Source organism: Mesoplodon densirostris, chromosome 19, assembly GCF_025265405.1.
Source record: "Mesoplodon densirostris isolate mMesDen1 chromosome 19, mMesDen1 primary haplotype, whole genome shotgun sequence".
Classification (NCBI taxonomy): Eukaryota; Metazoa; Chordata; class Mammalia; order Artiodactyla; family Ziphiidae; genus Mesoplodon; species Mesoplodon densirostris.
Window position 1 is genome coordinate 65,248,373 of NC_082679.1, and position 13,701 is coordinate 65,262,073.

The 13,701-nt window shown below is 54.4% G+C and overlaps 1 protein-coding gene across 2 annotated transcripts in view; it reads left to right on the forward strand.

Moving 5' to 3' along the window:
* The first annotated feature begins 10,824 nt into the window (after positions 1 to 10,824).
* ZC3H18 (zinc finger CCCH-type containing 18) overlaps positions 10,825 to 13,701 on the forward strand; it is a 49,714-nt gene continuing 46,837 nt past the window's right edge. For both annotated transcript variants that reach the window (XM_060085416.1, XM_060085415.1), the window contains exon 1: positions 10,825 to 10,991. The gene's annotated coding sequence lies outside the window, so the exon portion shown is untranslated. The remainder of the gene's footprint in view (positions 10,992 to 13,701) is intronic.

Here is a 13,701-nt window from a genome sequence, read left to right on the forward strand (position 1 = left end):
CCCAGGTGCACAAGCACGCAGAACACACGCCACACACCTGTGCCCACAGGCGTCTGCAGACACTCCCACACACGGGTCCACGCGGCCTGAGGCCCCTCGCTCTGCTGGAAAAGAGCCTCTCTCCCGTTTAGCTGGAGGAGACTATGGCCCCAGGGTCACAGCAGCCGCCACGACCCCAAAGGCTCCACTTCCCTCCAGCCGGCGGCCCGGGGTCAGGACAGACCCAGAGCTCTCCCAGCAGCCCCCCACCCCCGTGTGCAAGGCCCCCTGCGGCCCGGCGCTCACCCGGCGGTGTCTCGGGGGCCCCCTCCTCCTCACCTCCATCCCCCTCCTGCCTGCACGCGAGCCTGTCTGAACAAAGCCTTCCACCAGGCGGGCAGCCGGAACCACCGTCTCCCAGCTGAGAACTTACCCAGCGAAGAGACTCAGCACCTTCCTCCTCCCAGAGGGGGACAGAGGGAGAGGTGAGCCGATCGCACAGCAAGGATTCTGCTTCCGCAGGCTGCAGTGCCGCCCACAGCCGTGGTGCGGGCTCACACGCACGAGCCCCCGCCCACTTCTCCCCGCCCTCCCCCCACCTGCCACCCTTGCGGGGCTGAACGCAGCCGATGCAGCTTCCCCAGCAGGGACACCTGTGAGAAGAAAGCCCAAGCCCCCTGCCTTCCCCAGGCCACAGGTTCGCCAGGCTGGGAAGGACCCCGCCAGCCCGCTGAGCCCCTAGAGCCTGACAGGAAGAGGCGGAGACCCAGGGAGGAGGTGGGGAGGGCGTGGACTGGTCCCCTTACCCGGGAGGCTGGGATTACTGGGGCGGGGGGCGGGGGGCTCAGACGTCTGGAATCTGAAGGTGAGTCTGGTGTGGGGACCGCCCCCCGAGGGCCTTCCACTGTGATCTGGAGAGGAGGGGACACTGAGCTGAGCGCCGTGCTGGCTGGGAGGCTGAGGCCCGGGCAGGGGTGCAGGAGCAGGACTGGGGCCCTGGCCTGGGGGCTCCAGGGAGCAGGGGTGCCCCACCCTTCCCGCTGGGCTGACACTGCCGCTGTGCACCCCCCCGGCTGGCACACCTTCTCTTGGCTAGCCTTCGGGAACAGAGCCCGAAGGGGCCCCTCAGCTGGCTCAGAAAGCAGGAATCCCAGCTGTCACCCCCAAATGGCCAGCGGCCTGGCTCTTCCAAGGCATTTAAAGTGCAGATTGCAGTGCCAGGCCCGGATGCCTCAGGCTGGAGGGACCTGGGTAGCGTGCGGATCCCTGGCCACCAAATCGAGCATCCAGGCGAAGTGCCCTTGAATACCTGTCTCCCAGAAAGACCAGCGACACCTAGTGTCTTTTCTTGTTTCTGTACGTTTTGATTTTGGAACATAATATGCTCAGAGAAAGGTACCCGAAACGTGAAACGACGGTTGAATGAATAAAGCGAGCACGTGGGTGCCATCGCCCGCCCCCACCCTGGGGGCGTCCCCATCACTGTCTTCTGTTGTGCCCGTCACGGAACTTTTTATAACCAGAGCTACTGCAACTGTGTCCTGCTTATTCCTCTGGCACCGGCGGGTGGGGACTCGCCTGCCTGTGTGTAACCAGCTCATCCGTCTCCCCTGCTGTGTGATTCTCCGCCGTAGGGCTGGGCTGCAGTATGTCCACGCAGGATGGACTCTCAGTGGACTTCTGGGTTGTTTCCAGTTTGGGGGAATCAGACGCCACTGTTGTGAACACTCCTGTACGTGAATCCTCGCTGAGTGCATTTTCATCTGCTTGGTCCCTGAGATGTGATTCCCAGGACCTGGCTGGACACAGAGATGAGCGGAGGCGGGGGAGGGCTGCTGGGGAGGAGAAAGGACGGCAGAAGAGACAGCATGCCTGGCAGGCTGTGGTCCTACTGCCCTAACATGGCAGCCCAGCTCCCCACTGGGGCTGCCTGGAGCACTGGGAGGGCCACACGGAGGGCTCCGCAGTACCCGGTGGGCAGGGGATCTCCCTGGCTCTCCCTGCCACCCCTAACCCACTTCCTGCGCCTCTCCCCTCTCCTCCAGGGTGGCCCTCCCCTGGGAATTCCGCTCCCAGGACAGCTCTCGACTGCTGTCCTCCTGGCTGGTGCTGAAATCACCAGGCTGGACTAGAATCTGTCTTAAGCCTCACATTTGGCCCTCACTCTACACCACTCGCCTTGCTCTTGGGCACGGGGCTCCTCCTTCTCTCTCTCGGACAGGAAAAAGGTGCCAGAGGGGCAGAGGCATCGCCGCCCAGCACCGATGTATAGAATGCCTCACCCGCCCTGAGTTCTCACCCACTAGCTCATCTGTGGACAGACCACATCCCGCAGACTTTCCCGCGTCTCCACCCTCCGGGTGCCCCTGGAGTCCTGCAGCCAGCAACACCCCGCCCAAGCAGCCCAGAAATCCTCGGTGGCTTCTCCCAGGTATGATGCAGTTACGGACCTCTTGTTCACGGTAAGACAACTCGCTGACAACTTAGATGTCCACTCAGAGTGGTTAGGACTTGATGCTATGTCCCCACAGCTGGATGTCTGGCAGCTAAAACAGATGTGGTTGAGAAAAACTGATTGGCATGTGATCGGTTGAGTTAAAGGGCGGGCTGCAAATGGTGGGTGAGCGCTCTCACCTGTTTGCAAAATGTATTCGTGTCTCATAGCAGCCATCCTCCAGGAGCTTGGCATGTGCCAGGCATGGGGCCCGGCCCTGGGCATCTTGTGTGGCCATCACAACTATCCCCTCATGGTGGCAACTGTTATCGTCGCTGTTTTTCAGAAGAGAAAGCAGAGCCTCACAGGCGCAAGTTGGTTAACTCAAAGCCACAGAGCTAGTCAATGGTAAAGCTGGTATCTGAAACCAAATCTCTCCTTCTACAAAGTTGGTGTCCTCAGCCATAGGCTCCAGAAATGTCTGGAGAAAAGGGACACCCAGCACCTGGGTCACCTTGTTTCTCTGTCTGCATTGATAAATGTGGGTTGATTCTGTAGTTAGGAAAAGAGACAAGGGACTTCCCTGGTGGCACAGTGGATAAGACTCCGAGCTACCAATGTGGGGGGCCTGGGTTCGATCCCTAGTCAGGGAACTAGATCCCACATGCATGCCACAACTAAAAGTTCACATGCCGCAACTAAGGAGCCAGTGAGCTGCAACTAAGGAGCCAGCCTGCCGCAACTAAGACCAGGTGCAACCAAATAAATAAATAAATATTTTAAAAATACATTGTAAAAAGAAAGAAAGAAAGAAAAGGAGATGAAATGCCCCACTGAAAGGCTGCCTGTCTCATGGGATCCTTCCTGTTTTTGGTCCCAAGGCCCTCCACCTTGCCGCCCTGCTACTCCCTCGAACCGTCTAGACGTCTCCACGGCCCAGGATCCAAAGTGTAAATGTCTGGTCCTATGTCGGAAGCCCTTCTGGCTGGTTGGTGGCCACACTGTCTGGTTATTAATGGATATTTGAGCAGCACGCCTGGGTATTTGGCCATGGGTTCTGCTGGAATCTGGGCAGAGAGGAGTGGATGGCTCCAGGCCAGGGGAGGAAGGGGTGGGGTGGGAGGTGCTCCTGGAGATGAGGTGATGTCTGTGTAAAAGAAGACGGAGGCACAGGCAGAAGGCTGTAGGCGTAAAGAGACCAGGCAGGCTGGTGCTTGAAAGGGGAAAAGTCACACTCAGGCAGTGAGCTCACACAGAGGCTGGGCACCTGTGGGCGGGGCACCTGGTCCCCGCCATGGCAGTGCCCCTGCCGCCTTGGTCCTCTGGTGCCGGGTGACTGGCCGCCCCCAGCGCAGGACTGACACTACAGCTGCCTTGTCATCCTGCCTTTCTGTCGGCGGCCCTTCTGCACGTGATGACGGCTGGGATGGTGTCCGGCTGTCTGGCTGGTGCCCACAGGGAGGATGGGCCGGCTGGACGGGGCCTCTGCCTCTCCCTGCAGCCAGACCAGCAGACAACTGGGCTCCCTACACGGCAGCTCAGCACCCTGTCCCCTGCGTCACCAAGGCCCAGCCAGATTGAGGGGCTGCTGGGGAGCTCAGTCCCCACAGGCAGGCAGGCAGGCAGGCATGCAGGGTCCCTTGGGGCCGTCCTGGAGCCCGGCCACCACAGTCTACTTGTCTTCAGCATAGGAAGCTGCCGGCTGGACCACAGCATGGCCTGCGGGTTCACATGGGCTCTGTTGGTGGCCAAAGTGGAGGAGGATGTTGGAGTGTGAAACTGCCGCACCCGGGTTGTCCACTGTGGGAGGGAACCCAGGGTCCTCGATAAAGGCCTCGAGGTGGGAACTGAGCTGACCTTCATCCCTTAGCTCAGTATTCACTCATCAGGACCTCCCTGGCAGCCCAGCGGTTAAGACGCCACGCTTTCACTGCTGAGAGCATCAGTTCGACCCCTGGTGGGGGAATTAAGATCCCACAAGCCGTACGGCGAGGCCAAAAAATAATAATCATTCATTCATTCATTCATTCATTCATTCACCAGAACCAGCCTGCCCAGGCCCTGCCGTGCGAGGGGCCCTGGGGCCACAGAAACTACACAGCTTTAGGCGAGGAGGTCCCAGGAGCCCTTCCCCCCAACCTCCCCGGGGCCTGTGAACCTCATGAGACAGGGGCAGGCAGCCACCCGTTGGCTGGGTTTCAGGGTCTCCCCTGGATGTCTCCAGGGAGGGAAGGAAGCCAGGTGGGGTCAGTGCTGGGAACCCCATGAGGCCAGGATGGAACCTGGAGGGACCAGGGGTCCCACAGGGGTCAGCACCCCTGACGGTGGAGCCCATCCTTTCCTGAGAGTGGAGCCCTCTCACTGCGTCTGCGTAGGGGCTGCGATGTGAGCGGGGTCTGGATGAAGATGGGGGAGTGTGCACGTGTGTGCACGTCAGGGCCCGCACATGAGCCTGCGCCCACCTGTGCCCCTCACCACGTGACCGTGAGCTAGTGCAGGGGACGGACAGCATTTGAACGTCCAGGAGCCTGAGGCCCTCCCAGCATGGGACCCCAAACGCCCGTACTGGTGCGCCCTCTGGTGACAGCCCGAGGCATCCGGTCACTTGGAGAGGCGAGAACTCCTGGTTCTCTCCTCCTGGTGGATCCGTCCAGCAGATTCATTTTCGCAGATGTGGCTTCAGACAGAAGCCCTTGTGCGGGGCTCACCCTCGCCCCTGGACAAACTCATAAAGACACACACGCATACGTCGAGGCATTTGGGGCGGGGTTGAGGGGATGAGCCCTGAACGAAGGCAGAGGGCAACGTGAGCCGTGCACCCACCCTGGCGTCAGGGCACAGAAAGCAGCAAGCACAGCCTTGCTGAGCTGAGGAGGTGGGACACACCGGCTGGGGCTTGAGGGGAAGCTCCCACCCTGGGGAAAACCTCAGGAACCAGCGGAAAGCACCTGGGGGGGGTGGTCCGCGACACGGAGCCAGCCGTGTGTGGCATTGGGAGAGACAGGTTGCAGATGGAGCCTGCGGACGGGGAGGTGGGCGTAGAAGACTCCCTCCCCGGGAGCACGGACCAGCCCTGGTGACGCCTAGAAGCAAATCTTAACAGGGCCCAGTGATCTGTTAAAACCACCTGCCGGGGAGAAGAAAGCCTTGCCTTCTTCGGGAGTAGATAATTCATCCACAATGTCCCACAGCAAATTGAAAATACAAGTCGTGAGATGAAAAAGGACCAGATCGCTGAAAACCAGAGGAAACGCGGCAGACCCCAGGGTGATCCAGATGCAAGAACAGTCAGACGGGGGTTTTAACATAACCGCCTGCCACGCCCTTCTTGTCACTGCCTAGGAGCCTCCCATGGCCCCATGGCTCCTCAGCAGGGCACCCAGCGCCCCTCCCACCTCGGAAGCAGCTTCGCTTCACCCCTGTAAAGATTTGTGTATAGATTTGTACACAGAAGCTTGGGATCCATATGTTACAATGCTAAACAATTACAATCTTGTAAATATTGTGAGATATCACAATCACCTGTAAACATTTGTGCCATTTCTGGTTTTTGCCTTTTTTCTTTCGGTTATTACGAAGAGACCTATGAACATCCTTGCTGGGATGGGCAAGAGAGGCCCAGGCCAGTGGTTCTTACTCTTCCCCGGGGCCTGTTAACCTGCAGGCCGCTGGCCCGCAGCCAGAGATTCTCAAGCAGCAGGAGTGGGGCGGGGCCTGAGAATGTGCATTCCTGACAAATCCCCAGGTGCTGCTGCTGTTGGTGATCCAGGGACCCCGCTGTCTGGGGTGGAGCTGCTGATCCCAGGCACTGCTCTCACTAATGCCACGCCATTTCCCAAGGTGGTCGTGGCCCAATGCAGATTACCACACCTTTAAGTTCCCATCCAGCATTCCACGATTATGGCCGTGAAGATGTCTGTCACAGCCCATGGCCACAGCTATTTTATACGATAAGTAATGTTAATGCAGGCCCATTGGCTCAAGTGACCCAAAGGCCCTTGCCTGATGGGACCACACCTATTGTCCCACAGAACGTGGGGGGATGTGCCAGTTAATGTCACAGTGGCTGCCGGTGACAGTGACCCCAGATGACCAGGGCTGGATGAAACAGATGTTTACGTTTCTCTTACGTAACCGCCACAGCCAGAGTACCTTAATCTGGAGACAGCCTCATTCACTAGGTCACTTGGGTTTTGTGGTCCAACTGCCTGGGGTGGAATCCCAGCTCTTAGACGTTGCAGTTTCTATTTCCCTGACTATAAAACGGAGAGAATGGTGGGGCTGCCTCCCAGGATTCCACGAGATCGCGGGGCACCAGGCCTGCTGTGAGTCCATATAAGGACAGACGTTTGTGCCTGTCACCTCCTGTCTCTTCCCTCCCTCCTCCGAGGGAGGCAACAGGGGTGAATAGCCCCACTTCTTAGAGCCGGAACACTGAGGCCTAGAGGGCACTGCTTGCATCCTTACACTTGGGGACTCAGTGGCTCAAGGTCGGGGATTTAGATTCAGAGAGACCTGGGTTCTAATCCCACCTTGGCCATTTTCTGTCTTTCTAAATGCCCCTCCCTGCCCTCCCCCATACACACATGCACACTCCAGATGTTGAAAACACTGGGATTAGTAACCCCAGGTGGGGGTGCGGGGGGCCCAGCAGCGGCCCGGGGGTACAGAGCGGGGGCAGCGCACTCAGGGGTGGGTTTTATCTGGGGGCAGAGGGAGCTGCTGGAGGGGTCTCAGGCCGGAGTGATGAGATTGGAACCAACCTGAGATTTAGACACGTGGCTCTGAGTGCTGGGAGAGGGTAGGGCTGGGGCAGTGACGGAGCGGAGCAGGAAACGGGGGGAGGGGCTGGAGCTGTGGTCTTAATCCTGACAGGTGGTGATGTGGCTGGATCCAGAGGCGAGGGGAGGGAGAAACAGGAGGACACTCAGAGATTCACCTATGAGGAGTCCCCTGCCCCAAGCCTCTCCCACCACCTCTCAGCTCCCACCCTCCTCCTATCCTCTACCATCTCCCTTCATTTCTTTCCTTTTTTTTTAAATTTTCATTTATTGATTGATTGATTTTTGGCTGCATTGGGTCTTTGTTGCTGCGTACAGGCTTTCTCTAGTTGCGGTGAGCAGGGGCTACTCTTCGTTGCAGTGCGCGGGCTTCTCTTTGCGGTGGCTTCTCTAGTTGCAGAGCACGGGCTCTAGGAGGACAGGCTTCAGTAGTTGTAGTACGCGGGCTCGGTAGTTGTGGCTCGCGGGCTCTAGAGCACAAGCTCAGTAGTTGTGGTGCACAGGCTTAGTTGCTCTTTTCTTTTTTTAAAAAAAGAATAGCTTTATTGAAGTATAATTCATATGACACAAAATCTACCCTTTTTTAAATTAATTTTTATTGGAGTATATAGTTGCTTTACAATGTTGTGTTAGTTTCTACTGTACATCAAAATGAATCAGCTATACATATACATATATCCCCTCTTTTTTGGATTTCCTTCCCATTTAGGTCACCACTGTGCATTAAGTAGAGTTCCCTGTGCTATACAGTATGTTCTCGATAGTTGTCTATTTTATACCTACTGCCAATAGTGTATGTGTGTCAAACCTAATCTCCCAATTCCCCCCACCCCCCAAAATCTACCCTTTTAGAGTGCACAATTCAGTGGTTTTTAGTATATTCACAAAGTTGTACAACCATCACAACTGCCTGACTCTGGAATATTTTCATCACCCCTAAAAGAACTTTTATCCCCATTAAGTGGTCATTCCCCATCCCACCTCCCCCAGCCCCTGGTAGCCTCTCACCTACTTTCTGACTCTGTGGATTTGCCTCTTCTGGATATTCCATGTAAATAGAATGTATTAGTCAGCTCAGATGACCATAACAGATACCGCAGACTGGAAGGGCTTCAACTACAGACATTTATTTCTCACAGTTCTCGAACCTGGAAGTCCAGGATCCGGGCTCTGGCAAGAGCCCCCTTCCACCTTCTTGTGTCCTCTTACGGTTGGACTATGGCATCTCTTCTTAGACAGAGTTCAATCTTCTGTATGGCTGAGTAGTACTCTACCGTATGGATGGGCCACATTTTTTTTTTGGCCCTGCCACACGGCTTGTAGGATCTTAGTTTCTGGACCAGGGATCGAACCTGGGCCTTTGTCAGTGAAAGGGCCAAGTCCTAACCACAGGACCCCCAGGGAATTCCCTGGACCACATTTTACTGAGCCATCATCAGTTGATGGACACCTAGGTTGTTTCCACTCTGGGGCTGTTGTGAATAACACTGCTGGAACATTCGTGTACACGTTTTTGTGTGCACATTTCCTTTCTCTGGGAGTGACATCAGCGGGTCAAATGGTAGCTCCATGTCAATGCCCTCAATTTCTTCTCTCGCTCATTCATTCACACATGGTCCACTGCAAAGTGAAAACGTGGGCCCCTTGTTAAAAAATGATTAAGAATCTTAAGGCGAGGACAGCAGAGCATTCGACCAAGCCCAGGGTCCCTCTAAGTGCAGGTTCCTGTTGTAACATGGACAGTTTGATGCTCTGCAGTAGGCTCGTGTGGCTCCACGCTGATGGCTGTGAAGGCAGTTGGTAAGCTGTAAAAATACTCCCAATGCCACATGCTGTCCTTCTGGTCAAGGACATTAAGCTGATTGCATTTAATAAGATACAGAGCTGTTTATCCACATGGAAAGAGTGTAAAATTTAAGCTCTGATATTTAAACGCAGTATCTTTAAAAAATGATTAACTTTTGTGTTGAGCTGATTATTATTTTGTTTTTGTTTTTTCGAGCTGATTATTTTCAAGAAATCAGTGTTAAAAATTCAACTGAGTAAACTTGAAGATCTAATTAGCTTTATTCAACAATTTATGAATCAGGCTGCATGCCATCTAGCAAGCAGAAAGGCTTCTAAAAGCTGTACAAAATGGAGGTTGTTATAGGCACAGGAGGGTGGGACAAGGAGGTTAAAAGGGTGGGTTACTTCCAGCAAGGGCACCTTCCCTTAGGGGATGCAGGGGTCTTAGGCAGATCATCTCCCTAGTGCTGACGGATGGGTTTAAATTTCCACTCTAGGGAGAGGCTAAAACTTCAATTAAATTAGGTATTAAGTCTTGATAGGCTTAGCATAAGTGACTCCATTTTGGACCTGGTGCTACTTTTTAACAACATTGGGAATAGTTTTAGATGTTTACGCTTTCAGTGGTCTATGTCTTTTTGCCAGCCGGGACTCCTATTTTTATTTATTTGCTATGGGGAAAATCCCACCCTGGACCTCTCATTCTAAGACAGCACCCCAAAAAATATTTGCTTTTCAATTTAAAAGCTAATTAAGGTTGATTTTTACTACTGAGAACTTTATGGTGCTTCCAGCAAATAGGTTACAAGCCACAGTGTGGTAAAATCCACTAGGACTCTATGAAATTTTCTTTTTAGTTGATCCTGTTTCTTAACCCAAAGATAACACCACAAAATGATGAAGCAAATTTTTCAACACTGGATTGCCTACAAAAAATAATAATAAAAATTAAATGTTTAAGCTTTGACATTTAAACTCAATATCTCAAAAAAATGATTAAATTTTGTGTTGGACTGATTATACTTGATAAAGCAGGAGCTATTTAGTCGCACAGATATAGTTTTAAAAAAATGTTTAGGCTTCATTCTTTCAGAGATTTCCTAATTGAATCACCTGGATACATCATGCTTAAGATTCAGTCAGAAATACACCAGAGATGCTCTCTAAAATAATCGGTGGGAAGTTGGATGAAACAAAATGATTAATCATCAATAGCATTACATACTTATTTGTATCTCGACATCACATCAACTCTGTTAATTTTATTATGTCATCATTCCTTATAATATTTGTTATACAAATAAAAATATTTTCTTTGTAAAAAAAATGTTTAGTCTTTGACATTTAAACTCCGTTTCTCGAAAACGATTAATTTTGCGTTGCACTGATTATATTTAACAGAGAGGGAGCTATTTAGTCCCCGGGAAGAAGTTTAAAATGTTTAAGGTCTGCTACTTAAACTCATTTCCCGAAAAGGATTAACTGGCTGGGACCTCTTCAGCCGGAACTTAGCAGGTAAGTTCCGAGCCCCGAGGTCGCAGGACCCGCCTCCGCGGGTCCGACACCGCCTGCACAGCGAACTGCCAGGCGCGAACCGGCGCTCGCGGGTCACGAGACCGCGCGGCGCGGGAAGCCCTCCCTGCGTCTAGGCGGGCGGGGCGCCGGCTCGGAGACCCGCCCCAGGGGCGGTGTCCCGGCCGCGCCTGCGCCGTGCTCGCTCGGGCGGGCGCGCGCCGCGGGGGCGCGGCCGCGCGGAGGCGGCGCGCGGAGGCCGGAAGGAAGCGAATAGAGGGCGTGGCAAGCGAGGGAAGCCCGCCGGCCCGCAGACAACCGTCGCGGCCTGATGACGTCGCACAATGGCCGGCCCCCGCGGGTAGTGGATCCCGTTTGTTCCGCCCGCGTCGCGCCTCAAGCCGGAGCCTGTGAGGAGCGGAAGGGCTGAGGGACGTCTTCTCCGCGCCGCCCCGACACCTGCGAAGCCGTGGCCCCCTCTCTGCCCTTGCGCTGAGGTAAGTGGTGGCGACGGCGAGAGGCCGGGCCGGCGGGAGGAGGAGGCCGAGGCGGCCGGGCGGGGAGCGTGGCGGCGGCGCGGAGCCGAGGCCCGGGAGCCCCGCCGCCTCCGCCTCCGCCTCCGCCTCCGGGGAGCGCTCCAGGCTGACCCCGGCCGAAGCGTGGCTCTCGGGCCTCGGGAAGGGGAAGCTGAGCTAGGCACGATCCCACGTTCCGTCCGGGCGAGCCGGCCTGGGGGTCCTGGACCCCCTCAGCTCGAGCGCCCGACAGCAGCTTCCGCTCTCTGCAGTGGGGTTGATCTCCCGAAGCTGTCATTTCTCTTCCGGGATATTCGCGTGGCACTGCTTTCCGCCCACAAAGATGGGGTGGGGGGCGGAAGGAGGCACACAGGTTCGCCCTCCGGATTGGGGACAGGCTCTTCGGGAGCTTTGAGCTCCCCGGAGCCTCCTGGAACTTGCTCCCTCGGCTTCTCGGAGGCACAGGTAGGACCTATTGGCTGTGTCCCAAGACGCGCGCCACTCTTTGAAATAAAATTCCTTGTGCCCCTTTGGTTAAGAGCCCAAAGGATGCCGGCCCCATTGCTGGGAGAACCTAAGACTTAAAGACTTTCAGCCTTCCTCCTGCTAAAACTTCAGTTTTACTGACTACTTCCTGACAGCTGAGTTTGCCGGCCAGAGCGGTTGATCGTCTTAAATGAGCTGTTCAGCTCTGTATCTGTGAGAGCAGGTCAGTTCTTCAGATTAGCTTGGGCAGAATGGACGAAGGGGGCATTTAGAGACATAGCAGTGCTGTCATCTTTTCTCCTTTGATTCTCGTCTCCTTCTTGTTGCCTGTGGAGTGGTCCTGTCCCAGAGCAGAGGTTGGGATTCTCAGGGTGAGCCTGGACCCAGGCTGATTCCCGCTTCCCAGGCAGGGGAGTCTTTGCCTGATGATTTTACAATCTGAGCACATGTGTGGAGCCCAGCCAGCTCTGGAAACCAATCACGTGTGTCCCAGAGGCTGGAACTTGTCTCTGGTTCTGGGTGGGAAACGATCAAACACTGAAGAGGTTTTTTCCTTTTTCACAGATCATCTCAAGGGGAGTGCTTCCTCCCTGACGAGTCGTTTGATGTCAGGTTTAGTCAGTCTGGGGATGGTGTCTGTCACCAACCCTGACATCCTTCCTTTGGAGGTTGTAAATCCATGAAGTTATGCGTCTGAATTTTAACCAGATGTACCAGAACTTGGGCATTCAGATAGGGACTGCTCCATTAAAACTTACTATCCTGGAAGGTTAGGCTTGTATTTCATTGGTGCTCCTTTGCCGAAACCTCTTTGGAACTCCTGTTTTGGTAGTAAACATACAAGCCGTAGTAAATATACAAGCCGTAGGAGAAAAATCAGTTGCATTCAATAGTCACACCCCATGTTGGACCAAAACCCATCTTACCTGGCTTGGGAACTCACCTCACTTACCAGACCAGGCTCTGAACAGCTTCCTGCGGTTTGTCAGAGTGACCCACCGTGAGAGAGGGAAGATTTGCTGCCCCTGAGAGTGCCAGGGCAGTGTTCTGCAGGTTCTACAGGTTGCTGAGAAAGAAGAGTGCCCACACGTTGTGTACTGTACCAGTGTCCTTGCAGTCAGGGCGCAGCCTTCCAGAATGACCGCTGGGAAACGAGGTGGCACCCATTCTGTGTCTCAGTTCTAGAACAGTCTTCTAAAAAGTAGGCAGTTACTTCAAGTTTCTTTCTGGCGTGCAACAGGTAGTTTATCAAGTAATGAGACTTTGTGATTTATTCAGCGAGCGTCTCTCAGTCGCCGTCTGCCTGTGTAGTGTGCTGTGCAGACACAGTGATGGACATTGTTATTCTGTTCTCCAGGCAAGTTCACTGTCTTGTGGGTCAAAGGACTAAAGAGTTCTAAACTTTGCCAAGAACGCTCGATGACAGGGTGATTGTGTGAGAAGAACAGACTGAGGAAGAATAGTGAGCCTGGGGGTTGTGAAGACGTGCAGAGGACCCTCCATTTCATCGTGTGCATTTAACAGACCACATGGTTTTCTTGGCTCCCGACACAGAGCACGTACTCAGATATTTGCCAAATTGAACTAATCTCAAAACAGGACACTGATGCCCAGAGAGCCAGTTAACTCGCCCAGAGCAGGGCCTGGAACACACACTGTCTTCTGATCCCCAGCGACACACCCCTTCTGTGCAGTGGGGTGTGACTCAGGTTGCTTCTGATAAGCAGGAAGATTCTTTGGCATGTTTTCCTCTGCAAGCTGTTCATCTGTGTGTAGCCTCAGATTGGAAAATCCCAGGAGGTTCCACAGGGAGAGAAGAGATGGGACCCCTTTGCTCAGGAGATTGCCAGGGCCTCCTAAGGGTGACTGTGTGTCCCAGTGTGCCTAGGACAGCCAGGCTGTAATGGTTAACAGTGCCCCCTTTCAGTCTCAAACACGCCCCCAAGTTCAGACAATAAGTTATATGGTAGCTCTGCTACCAAGTGCCAGCCATTTGCTGAGCTCGGCGAAGCCAGGTGATTCTGAGCCCTTCCACTCAGGCCCTTCATGGGGCTGGGGGCGGGGGGTCTCCCAACAGGATTTGCAAACAGATAGTTGTGGTATACAGTGTGGCGAGTGTGGGTATGTAGTAGAATAACGTACAGCATACTTAGGGCAGGAGTTCTCAGCGGGTGGACCTCAGGAGGTTTTGAACTCCGAAAGTGGG